The sequence below is a fragment of the Pleurodeles waltl genome, unplaced genomic scaffold (assembly GCF_031143425.1).
Source record: "Pleurodeles waltl isolate 20211129_DDA unplaced genomic scaffold, aPleWal1.hap1.20221129 scaffold_183, whole genome shotgun sequence".
In the NCBI taxonomy this organism is placed as follows: domain Eukaryota; kingdom Metazoa; phylum Chordata; class Amphibia; order Caudata; family Salamandridae; genus Pleurodeles; species Pleurodeles waltl.
Window position 1 is genome coordinate 127842 of NW_027149889.1, and position 12670 is coordinate 140511.

At 42.4% G+C, this 12670-nt stretch overlaps 3 non-coding genes across 3 annotated transcripts; all 3 read left to right on the forward strand.

Annotated features, from left to right (window-relative positions):
* Positions 1-2408: 2408 nt before the first annotated feature.
* Positions 2409-2490, forward strand: TRNAL-AAG (transfer RNA leucine (anticodon AAG)). Its single transcript has one exon. It is a non-coding gene; the product is annotated as a tRNA-Leu (tRNA).
* A 4107-nt stretch (positions 2491-6597) lies between these two features.
* On the forward strand, positions 6598-6679 carry TRNAL-AAG (transfer RNA leucine (anticodon AAG)). The gene has a single exon. It is a non-coding gene; the product is annotated as a tRNA-Leu (tRNA).
* A 4107-nt stretch (positions 6680-10786) lies between these two features.
* Positions 10787-10868, forward strand: TRNAL-AAG (transfer RNA leucine (anticodon AAG)). The gene has a single exon. It is a non-coding gene; the product is annotated as a tRNA-Leu (tRNA).
* Positions 10869-12670: the final 1802 nt, after the last annotated feature.

The window sequence follows — 12670 nt, forward strand, 5'->3', positions numbered from 1 at the left end:
TTTCCATTTTTTTCTTTTTTAAAACAAAATTTTTACTGTATTTTGGCTAATTTCTTGGTCTCCTTCAGGGGAACCCACAAAGTCTGGGTACCTCTAGAATCCCTAGGATGTTGGAAAAAAAGGACGCAAATTTGGCGTGGATAGCTTATGTGGACAAAAATCTATGAGGGCCTAAGCGCGCCCTGCCCCAAATAGCCAAAAAAATGCCTGGCACCTGAGGGGGAAAAGGCTGGCAGCGAAGGGGTTAAAATGCACTATTTTATTCCAATTTCTTCACTTAGCTTCAGATGAACTATTTTTCCCTCCCACCAACTCCTTTCAAAGTGCACCAGCCACCACTGCCTTGGGTGGGACAGATTGTTTTCGATTGCAGTATGGCAGATTGTTTTGGATTGCAGTGTGGTAGTTTGTTTTTGATTGGAGTGCAGCAGATTGCAGTGGGGTAGATTGTTTTGAATTGGAGTAGGGGAGATTGTTTTGAAGTGGAGTGGGGCAGATTGTTTTGGATCGAAGTGGGACAGATTGTTTTGGAGTGGTGCAGATTGTTTTTTATTATAGTGGGGCACATTGGAGTGAGACAGATTTGCTTGGGGTGGGTGGAGAGGATTGGAGTAGGATGAGTTAGAGTGGATTGGATTCGGGTGAGTGATTTGGACTGGAGTGAGGTGGATTAGTGTGGGTGAAGTGGTCTGGATGGGGTGGATTGTAGTGGGGAAGATTGGAGTGGGGTGGATTGAAGTGTACCGCAGGATTATGTGTTAAAGATTAATTTCAGAATTTACACATAATAAAGAAACACTGTTGATTTGCAATATTTTAAACGAGCTAATCGTCATCTTTTGAGAAGAGTGCCCACGAACAAAAGCAAAAGAAAACATGCGTGGAACGTGGGAAAAGACGATTTGGCAAAATAAAAGAAAGTTCGATTTAAATTTAAAACTTAACAGTTTTGGTTGTCCTGCTGGGCATGTTTTTGCCAGTCACAAGCCTTCTGTTTGCAGGGCACTAGAAGGTAAAAGGAAAAAATAGTACCTTGATCAGGTGGGGAGCAGCGGTCAGGCACTGATTAAGCTGAATCAATCAACGCTTGGTCGCTGCTCTACAGAGAGGAACGGAAATGATGCAAGACATGCCTTGATGAATTAGGAAACTGTAAAGAAGAGTGCCACATAAATAAAAAAATGGTGAGAGACATGCGGGCTCCAAGACCTTTACTGAATACTACAGAGTCTATCAAGCGAGACCCTAAAAAGGTCAGTTAGTTAAAATAAACAAACATTGTTACTTCTAAATATCAATATTCCAAGGACGCCTAGATGGTCGTCAAGCAAAAAGTTCCTAGTGCATGGAGGGGCTTATGGTAGTTCTGAAGAGAGGCAAAGGACTTGGTCAGAGGGTGGCCTTGTTGGTGTGGTAGGGAAGCAATACCTCAAACATTATTACTGGGGTAGGGGAGCTTGCAATTCGGAGTAATTAAAATTATCACAAAGCAATCAAGTAATTCCACATCAAAATAACAAGCGTGCGGGCTGACAACCATGCTCTCAGCATCAACGAGCGCAGAGTGAAGTGAATTTTACCATCCTCTGTGCATTTTTATTGCGGGGCTCATTTACATTTGACTTGGCGCGCAGAACGAGTGAGAACCAGGTCAATAGAAACAAAAATCATCTGTTTAAAAAGTTTAGTTTCACGTGGGCCTGTTGTCCTTACTTCTTTCAGAATAGCTTTTGAACCTCTGTCCTGTGTGTGTCTGTGACTGTCACGTGAAAAGGCAGTCAGGGCATCCAGGTGGACCCCATGTCACCTGGGGCACCGCCCACCAGTGCTGGAGTTTTAAACAGCACCCGGTTGCATTTTGGGACTTGTGCCTTTTCAATGTGAGCTCAAAGACGGGAGCCTGTGAAATTCTATTGGCTAAAAAATATTAACAGCGGAATGTGAATAGGCCACACAAGACATGACGTCACTGGAAAGCTAAACAGTATGTTGGGGAGACTGGGTGCGGCAATAGGGCTGATGTCATGAATACGTGCAACTCCTCAGTTATTTTTGAATGAACTGCTCATTCATTAGATCCCACCCAAAGAAATGAGCCCACCAGTATGAACACTTGTTTCATTAGAAAATGATGGAGTCACATTGCCTATGTAGAGCAGGTGCTTATACCTTGGTTGGAAGTCATTGCTCGGAGAGTGTTGTCTTTTAAGGTGATTGCACTAGGTCCGAGCAGGTGGGAGAAGACTTGTGCAGTGACTGAGTAAGAGAGATAACCTTCAATTACCACATCACCCTCCCGACATTGTAATCATGTCCATGAAATGGTTTATCAACTCGACTTTCCACACTAAGTGAGGAGACTCAGGGTTACGGTGCTCATGAAGTGCACAGACACACTGAGAGCAACAGGTAGCGTGGCCGAGCGGTCTAAGGCGCTGGATTAAGGCTCCAGTCTCTTTGGAGGCGTGGGTTCAAATCCCACCGCTGCCAGAGATGGATTTTTACAGATCTTAATGACGCATCTCCCTTCTGACCCTTCAATTTGCATAAACAGTGACTCTACCAATAGGTCCCTAATTTTAAAACTCTTTTACAGTCTCCTTCTAAGTAAACTCCTAAACCGTGGACTCCAAGAAATCGGCTGATTGGCGCTGCTGTTGTTTTGCTTCATTCTGCTTAGATCACCTTCAAATGGAAGGTTTAACAAATCATTTGTTCTCCCCACGCGGTCACCCGCTCTTCTCTCTGCAAAATAAAATCGAACCTCTGTTAAATAAAGATTTAAAGTAAATTATCTATCTTCCCAAATAAAGTTGGTAAATGTGTTCTTCACAGTTATTTTAAAAATCAGGTTTAAAATAAACAACAGAGGTAGTCAGCAGGATTCAAACCCGTGCAGGGAACCCCCAAAGGATTTCAAGCCCATCACCTTAACCACTCGGCCATAACTACCAGCTCTCATTGAGCTCTACCGAAACTTTATATCACAACAAAATTGTGCAAAATGGCCGTGCAGACCTATATATGACTCCATTTAGTAGGATCTCTAACTGTGTGCAAAGGGCACATTGCTATGTTTCTGTCTAAGCTTTGCTTTAGGTCTGAGGTCTTAAGAACCAAAGCAGGCTCCACGCACACTTGCCTGCACAAAAAAACAAGCATTTGCAATGCGAAAGGTCTCACATTTGTGAGAGTTAGAGCTATTGGCGTTGCAAATGACAATGTCTTTTACCTAGGTTTTGGTTTTCTTCGGGAAAATTTGATGTGTCCACGTTGTGTTTTGGGGCACTTCCTGTCGCGGGCGCTAGGCCTACCCACACAAGTGAGGTAAAAAATGTTATCGGGAGACTTGGGGAAACATAGAATAGCAAAACAAGAGTTACTGCCCCTTGTCTTTATCTACATTTTTTCCTTCCAAATATAAGACAGTGTGTAAAAAAGACGTCTATTTGAGAAATGCCCTTTAATTCGCATGCTAGTGTGGGCACCCCAGAATTCAGAGATGTGCAAATAACCACTGCTCCTTCACTCCTTATCTTGTGCCCATTTTGGAAATAGAAAGGTTTTCTTGATACCTATTTTTCACTCTATATACTTCGGCAAATTAATTGCAGTATACCCGGTATAGAATGAAAACCCACTGCAAGGTGCAGCTCATTTATTTTCTCTGGATACCTAGGGTTCTTGATGAACCTACAAGCCCTATATATCCCCGCAACCAGAAGAGTCCAGCAGGCGTAATGGTATATTGCTTTCAAAAATCTGACATTGCAGAAAAAAGTTACAGAGTAAAACGTAGAGGAAAATGGCTGTTTTTTTCTTCTCAATTTCAATATTTTTTTTTTATTTCAGTTGTTATTTTCTGTAGGAAACACTTGTAAGATCTACACAAGTTACCCATTGCTGAATTCAGAATGTTGTCTTCTTTTCAAAAATGTTTAGGTTACTGGGACCCAGCATTGGTTTCACACCCATTTCTGTCACTGACTGGAAGGAGGCTAAAAGCACACAAAATCGTAAAAATGGGGTATGTCCCAGTAAAATGCCAAAATTGTGTTGAAAAATTGGGTTTTCTGATTCAAGTCTGCCTGTCCCTGAAAGCTGGGAAGCTGGTGATTTTAGCAGTGCAAACCCTTTGTTGATGCCAATTTCAGGGACAAAAACCACAAGCCTTCTTCTCCAGCCCTTTTTTCCATTTTTTTCTTTTTTAAAACAACATTTTTACTGTATTTTGGCTAATTTCTTGGTCTCCTTCAGGGGAACCCACAAAGTCTGGGTACCTCTAGAATCCCTAGGATGTTGGAAAAAAAGGACGCAAATTTGGCGTGGATAGCTTATGTGGACAAAAATCTATGAGGGCCTAAGCGCGCCCTGCCCCAAATAGCCAAAAAAATGCCTGGCACCTGAGGGGGAAAAGGCTGGCAGCGAAGGGGTTAAAATGCACTATTTTATTCCAATTTCTTCACTTAGCTTCAGATGAACTATTTTTCCCTCCCACCAACTCCTTTCAAAGTGCACCAGCCACCACTGCCTTGGGTGGGACAGATTGTTTTCGATTGCAGTATGGCAGATTGTTTTGGATTGCAGTGTGGTAGTTTGTTTTTGATTGGAGTGCAGCAGATTGCAGTGGGGTAGATTGTTTTGAATTGGAGTAGGGGAGATTGTTTTGAAGTGGAGTGGGGCAGATTGTTTTGGATCGAAGTGGGACAGATTGTTTTGGAGTGGTGCAGATTGTTTTTTATTATAGTGGGGCACATTGGAGTGAGACAGATTTGCTTGGGGTGGGTGGAGAGGATTGGAGTAGGATGAGTTAGAGTGGATTGGATTCGGGTGAGTGATTTGGACTGGAGTGAGGTGGATTAGTGTGGGTGAAGTGGTCTGGATGGGGTGGATTGTAGTGGGGAAGATTGGAGTGGGGTGGATTGAAGTGTACCGCAGGATTATGTGTTAAAGATTAATTTCAGAATTTACACATAATAAAGAAACACTGTTGATTTGCAATATTTTAAACGAGCTAATCGTCATCTTTTGAGAAGAGTGCCCACGAACAAAAGCAAAAGAAAACATGCGTGGAACGTGGGAAAAGACGATTTGGCAAAATAAAAGAAAGTTCGATTTAAATTTAAAACTTAACAGTTTTGGTTGTCCTGCTGGGCATGTTTTTGCCAGTCACAAGCCTTCTGTTTGCAGGGCACTAGAAGGTAAAAGGAAAAAATAGTACCTTGATCAGGTGGGGAGCAGCGGTCAGGCACTGATTAAGCTGAATCAATCAACGCTTGGTCGCTGCTCTACAGAGAGGAACGGAAATGATGCAAGACATGCCTTGATGAATTAGGAAACTGTAAAGAAGAGTGCCACATAAATAAAAAAATGGTGAGAGACATGCGGGCTCCAAGCCCTTTACTGAATACTACAGAGTCTATCAAGCGAGACCCTAAAAAGGTCAGTTAGTTAAAATAAACAAACATTGTTACTTCTAAATATCAATATTCCAAGGACGCCTAGATGGTCGTCAAGCAAAAAGTTCCTAGTGCATGGAGGGGCTTATGGTAGTTCTGAAGAGAGGCAAAGGACTTGGTCAGAGGGTGGCCTTGTTGGTGTGGTAGGGAAGCAATACCTCAAACGTTATTACTGGGGTAGGGGAGCTTGCAATTCGGAGTAATTAAAATTATCACAAAGCAATCAAGTAATTCCACATCAAAATAACAAGCGTGCGGGCTGACAACCATGCTCTCAGCATCAACGAGCGCAGAGTGAAGTGAATTTTACCATCCTCTGTGCATTTTTATTGCGAGGCTCATTTACATTTGACTTGGCGCGCAGAACGAGTGAGAACCAGGTCAATAGAAACAAAAATCATCTATTTAAAAAGTTTAGTTTCACGTGGGCCTGTTGTGCTTACTTCTTTCAGAATAGCTTTTGAACCTCTGTCCTGTGTGTGTCTGTGACTGTCACGTGAAAAGGCAGTCAGGGCATCCAGGTGGACCCCATGTCTCCTGGGGCACCGCCCACCAGTGCTGGAGTTTTAAACAGCACCCGGTTGCATTTTGGGACTTGTGCCTTTTCAATGTGAGCTCAAAGACGGGAGCCTGTGAAATTCTATTGGCTAAAAAATATTAACAGCGGAATGTGAATAGGCCACACAAGACATGACGTCACTGGAAAGCTAAACAGTATGTTGGGGAGACTGGGTGCGGCAATAGGGCTGATGTCATGAATACGTGCAACTCCTCAGTTATTTTTGAATGAACTGCTCATTCATTAGATCCCACCCTAAGAAATGAGCCCACCAGTATGAACACTTGTTTCATTAGAAAATGATGGAGTCACATTGCCTATGTTGAGCAGGTGCTTATACCTTGGTTGGAAGTCATTGCTCGGAGAGTGTTGTCTTTTAAGGTGATTGCACTAGGTCCGAGCAGGTGGGAGAAGACTTGTGCAGTGACTGAGTAAGAGAGATAACCTTCAATTACCACATCACCCTCCCGACATTGTAATCATGTCCATGAAATGGTTTATCAACTCGACTTTCCACACTAAGTGAGGAGACTCAGGGTTACGGTGCTCATGAAGTGCACAGACACACTGAGAGCAACAGGTAGCGTGGCCGAGCGGTCTAAGGCGCTGGATTAAGGCTCCAGTCTCTTTGGAGGCGTGGGTTCAAATCCCACCGCTGCCAGAGATGGATTTTTACAGATCTTAATGACGCATCTCCCTTCTGACCCTTCAATTTGCATAAACAGTGACTCTACCAATAGGTCCCTAATTTTAAAACTCTTTTACAGTCTCCTTCTAAGTAAACTCCTAAACCGTGGACTCCAAGAAATCGGCTGATTGGCGCTGCTGTTGTTTTGCTTCATTCTGCTTAGATCACCTTCAAATGGAAGGTTTAACAAATCATTTGTTCTCCCCACGCGGTCACCCGCTCTTCTCTCTGCAAAATAAAATCGAACCTCTGTTAAATAAAGATTTAAAGTAAATTATCTATCTTCCCAAATAAAGTTGGTAAATGTGTTCTTCACAGTTATTTTAAAAATCAGGTTTAAAATAAACAACAGAGGTAGTCAGCAGGATTCAAACCCGTGCAGGGAACCCCCAAAGGATTTCAAGCCCATCACCTTAACCACTCGGCCATAACTACCAGCTCTCATTGAGCTCTACCGAAACTTTATATCACAACAAAATTGTGCAAAATGGCCGTGCAGACCTATATATGACTCCATTTAGTAGGATCTCTAACTGTGTGCAAAGGGCACATTGCTATGTTTCTGTCTAAGCTTTGCTTTAGGTCTGAGGTCTTAAGAACCAAAGCAGGCTCCACGCACACTTGCCTGCACAAAAAAACAAGCATTTGCAATGCGAAAGGTCTCACATTTGTGAGAGTTAGAGCTATTGGCGTTGCAAATGACAATGTCTTTTACCTAGGTTTTGGTTTTCTTTGGGAAAATTTGATGTGTCCACGTTGTGTTTTGGGGCACTTCCTGTCGCGGGCGCTAGGCCTACCCACACAAGTGAGGTAAAAAATGTTATCGGGAGACTTGGGGAAACATAGAATAGCAAAACAAGAGTTACTGCCCCTTGTCTTTATCTAAATTTTTTCCTTCCAAATATAAGACAGTGTGTAAAAAAGACGTCTATTTGAGAAATGCCCTTTAATTTGCATGCTAGTGTGGGCACCCCAGAATTCAGAGATGTGCAAATAACCACTGCTCCTTCACTCCTTATCTTGTGCCCATTTTGGAAATAGAAAGGTTTTCTTGATACCTATTTTTCACTCTATATACTTCGGCAAATTAATTGCAGTATACCCGGTATAGAATGAAAACCCACTGCAAGGTGCAGCTCATTTATTTTCTCTGGATACCTAGGGTTCTTGATGAACCTACAAGCCCTATATATCCCCGCAACCAGAAGAGTCCAGCAGGCGTAATGGTATATTGCTTTCAAAAATCTGACATTGCAGAAAAAAGTTACAGAGTAAAACGTAGAGGAAAATGGCTGTTTTTTTCTTCTCAATTTCAATATTTTTTTTTTATTTCAGTTGTTATTTTCTGTAGGAAACACTTGTAAGATCTACACAAGTTACCCATTGCTGAATTCAGAATGTTGTCTTCTTTTAAAAAATGTTTAGGTTACTGACACCCAGCATTGGTTTCACACCCATTTCTGTCACTGACTGGAAGGAGGCTAAAAGCACACAAAATCGTAAAAATGGGGTATGTCCCAGTAAAATGCCAAAATTGTGTTGAAAAATTGGGTTTTCTGATTCAAGTCTGCCTGTCCCTGAAAGCTGGGAAGCTGGTGATTTTAGCAGTGCAAACCCTTTGTTGATGCCAATTTCAGGGACAAAAACCACAAGCCTTCTTCTCCAGCCCTTTTTTCCATTTTTTTCTTTTTTAAAACAAAATTTTTACTGTATTTTGGCTAATTTCTTGGTCTCCTTCAGGGGAACCCACAAAGTCTGGGTACCTCTAGAATCCCTAGGATGTTGGAAAAAAAGGACGCAAATTTGGCGTGGATAGCTTATGTGGACAAAAATCTATGAGGGCCTAAGCGCGCCCTGCCCCAAATAGCCAAAAAAATGCCTGGCACCTGAGGGGGAAAAGGCTGGCAGCGAAGGGGTTAAAATGCACTATTTTATTCCAATTTCTTCACTTAGCTTCAGATGAACTATTTTTCCCTCCCACCAACTCCTTTCAAAGTGCACCAGCCACCACTGCCTTGGGTGGGACAGATTGTTTTCGATTGCAGTATGGCAGATTGTTTTGGATTGCAGTGTGGTAGTTTGTTTTTGATTGGAGTGCAGCAGATTGCAGTGGGGTAGATTGTTTTGAATTGGAGTAGGGGAGATTGTTTTGAAGTGGAGTGGGGCAGATTGTTTTGGATCGAAGTGGGACAGATTGTTTTGGAGTGGTGCAGATTGTTTTTTATTATAGTGGGGCACATTGGAGTGAGACAGATTTGCTTGGGGTGGGTGGAGAGGATTGGAGTAGGATGAGTTAGAGTGGATTGGATTCGGGTGAGTGATTTGGACTGGAGTGAGGTGGATTAGTGTGGGTGAAGTGGTCTGGATGGGGTGGATTGTAGTGGGGAAGATTGGAGTGGGGTGGATTGAAGTGTACCGCAGGATTATGTGTTAAAGATTAATTTCAGAATTTACACATAATAAAGAAACACTGTTGATTTGCAATATTTTAAACAAGCTAATCGTCATCTTTTGAGAAGAGTGCCCACGAACAAAAGCAAAAGAAAACATGCGTGGAACGTGGGAAAAGACGATTTGGCAAAATAAAAGAAAGTTCGATTTAAATTTAAAACTTAACAGTTTTGTTTGTCCTGCTGGGCATGTTTTTGCCAGTCACAAGCCTTCTGTTTGCAGGGCACTAGAAGGTAAAAGGAAAAAATAGTACCTTGATCAGGTGGGGAGCAGCGGTCAGGCACTGATTAAGCTGAATCAATCAACGCTTGGTCGCTGCTCTACAGAGAGGAACGGAAATGATGCAAGACATGCCTTGATGAATTAGGAAACTGTAAAGAAGAGTGCCACATAAATAAAAAAATGGTGAGAGACATGCGGGCTCCAAGCCCTTTACTGAATACTACAGAGTCTATCAAGCGAGACCCTAAAAAGGTCAGTTAGTTAAAATAAACAAACATTGTTACTTCTAAATATCAATATTCCAAGGACGCCTAGATGGTCGTCAAGCAAAAAGTTCCTAGTGCATGGAGGGGCTTATGGTAGTTCTGAAGAGAGGCAAAGGACTTGGTCAGAGGGTGGCCTTGTTGGTGTGGTAGGGAAGCAATACCTCAAACATTATTACTGGGGTAGGGGAGCTTGCAATTCGGAGTAATTAAAATTATCACAAAGCAATCAAGTAATTCCACATCAAAATAACAAGCGTGCGGGCTGACAACCATGCTCTCAGCATCAACGAGCGCAGAGTGAAGTGAATTTTACCATCCTCTGTGCATTTTTATTGCGGGGCTCATTTACATTTGACTTGGCGCGCAGAACGAGTGAGAACCAGGTCAATAGAAACAAAAATCATCTATTTAAAAAGTTTAGTTTCACGTGGGCCTGTTGTCCTTACTTCTTTCAGAATAGCTTTTGAACCTCTGTCCTGTGTGTGTCTGTGACTGTCACGTGAAAAGGCAGTCAGGGCATCCAGGTGGACCCCATGTCACCTGGGGCACCGCCCACCAGTGCTGGAGTTTTAAACAGCACCCGGTTGCATTTTGGGACTTGTGCCTTTTCAATGTGAGCTCAAAGACGGGAGCCTGTGAAATTCTATTGGCTAAAAAATATTAACAGCGGAATGTGAATAGGCCACACAAGACATGACGTCACTGGAAAGCTAAACAGTATGTTGGGGAGACTGGGTGCGGCAATAGGGCTGATGTCATGAATACGTGCAACTCCTCAGTTATTTTTGAATGAACTGCTCATTCATTAGATCCCACCCAAAGAAATGAGCCCACCAGTATGAACACTTGTTTCATTAGAAAATGATGGAGTCACATTGCCTATGTAGAGCAGGTGCTTATACCTTGGTTGGAAGTCATTGCTCGGAGAGTGTTGTCTTTTAAGGTGATTGCACTAGGTCCGAGCAGGTGGGAGAAGACTTGTGCAGTGACTGAGTAAGAGAGATAACCTTCAATTACCACATCACCCTCCCGACATTGTAATCATGTCCATGAAATGGTTTATCAACTCGACTTTCCACACTAAGTGAGGAGACTCAGGGTTACGGTGCTCATGAAGTGCACAGACACACTGAGAGCAACAGGTAGCGTGGCCGAGCGGTCTAAGGCGCTGGATTAAGGCTCCAGTCTCTTTGGAGGCGTGGGTTCAAATCCCACCGCTGCCAGAGATGGATTTTTACAGATCTTAATGACGCATCTCCCTTCTGACCCTTCAATTTGCATAAACAGTGACTCTTCCAATAGGTCCCTAATTTTAAAACTCTTTTACAGTCTCCTTCTAAGTAAACTCCTAAACCGTGGACTCCAAGAAATCGGCTGATTGGCGCTGCTGTTGTTTTGCTTCATTCTGCTTAGATCACCTTCAAATGGAAGGTTTAACAAATCATTTGTTCTCCCCACGCGGTCACCCGCTCTTCTCTCTGCAAAATAAAATCGAACCTCTGTTAAATAAAGATTTAAAGTAAATTATCTATCTTCCCAAATAAAGTTGGTAAATGTGTTCTTCACAGTTATTTTAAAAATCAGGTTTAAAATAAACAACAGAGGTAGTCAGCAGGATTCAAACCCGTGCAGGGAACCCCCAAAGGATTTCAAGCCCATCACCTTAACCACTCGGCCATAACTACCAGCTCTCATTGAGCTCTACCGAAACTTTATATCACAACAAAATTGTGCAAAATGGCCGTGCAGACCTATATATGACTCCATTTAGTAGGATCTCTAACTGTGTGCAAAGGGCACATTGCTATGTTTCTGTCTAAGCTTTGCTTTAGGTCTGAGGTCTTAAGAACCAAAGCAGGCTCCACGCACACTTGCCTGCACAAAAAAACAAGCATTTGCAATGCGAAAGGTCTCACATTTGTGAGAGTTAGAGCTATTGGCGTTGCAAATGACAATGTCTTTTACCTAGGTTTTGGTTTTCTTCGGGAAAATTTGATGTGTCCACGTTGTGTTTTGGGGCACTTCCTGTCGCGGGCGCTAGGCCTACCCACACAAGTGAGGTAAAAAATGTTATCGGGAGACTTGGGGAAACATAGAATAGCAAAACAAGAGTTACTGCCCCTTGTCTTTATCTACATTTTTTCCTTCCAAATATAAGACAGTGTGTAAAAAAGACGTCTATTTGAGAAATGCCCTTTAATTCGCATGCTAGTGTGGGCACCCCAGAATTCAGAGATGTGCAAATAACCACTGCTCCTTCACTCCTTATCTTGTGCCCATTTTGGAAATAGAAAGGTTTTCTTGATACCTATTTTTCACTCTATATACTTCGGCAAATTAATTGCAGTATACCCGGTATAGAATGAAAACCCACTGCAAGGTGCAGCTCATTTATTTTCTCTGGATACCTAGGGTTCTTGATGAACCTACAAGCCCTATATATCCCCGCAACCAGAAGAGTCCAGCAGGCGTAATGGTATATTGCTTTCAAAAATCTGACATTGCAGAAAAAAGTTACAGAGTAAAACGTAGAGGAAAATGGCTGTTTTTTTCTTCTCAATTTCAATATTTTTTTTTTATTTCAGTTGTTATTTTCTGTAGGAAACACTTGTAAGATCTACACAAGTTACCCATTGCTGAATTCAGAATGTTGTCTTCTTTTCAAAAATGTTTAGGTTACTGGGACCCAGCATTGGTTTCACACCCATTTCTGTCACTGACTGGAAGGAGGCTAAAAGCACACAAAATCGTAAAAATGGGGTATGTCCCAGTAAAATGCCAAAATTGTGTTGAAAAATTGGGTTTTCTGATTCAAGTCTGCCTGTCCCTGAAAGCTGGGAAGCTGGTGATTTTAGCAGTGCAAACCCTTTGTTGATGCCAATTTCAGGGACAAAAACCACAAGCCTTCTTCTCCAGCCCTTTTTACCATTTTTTTCTTTTTTAAAACAAAATTTTTACTGTATTTTGGCTAATTTCTTGGTCTCCTTCAGGGGAACCCACAAAGTCTGGGTACCTCTAGAATCCC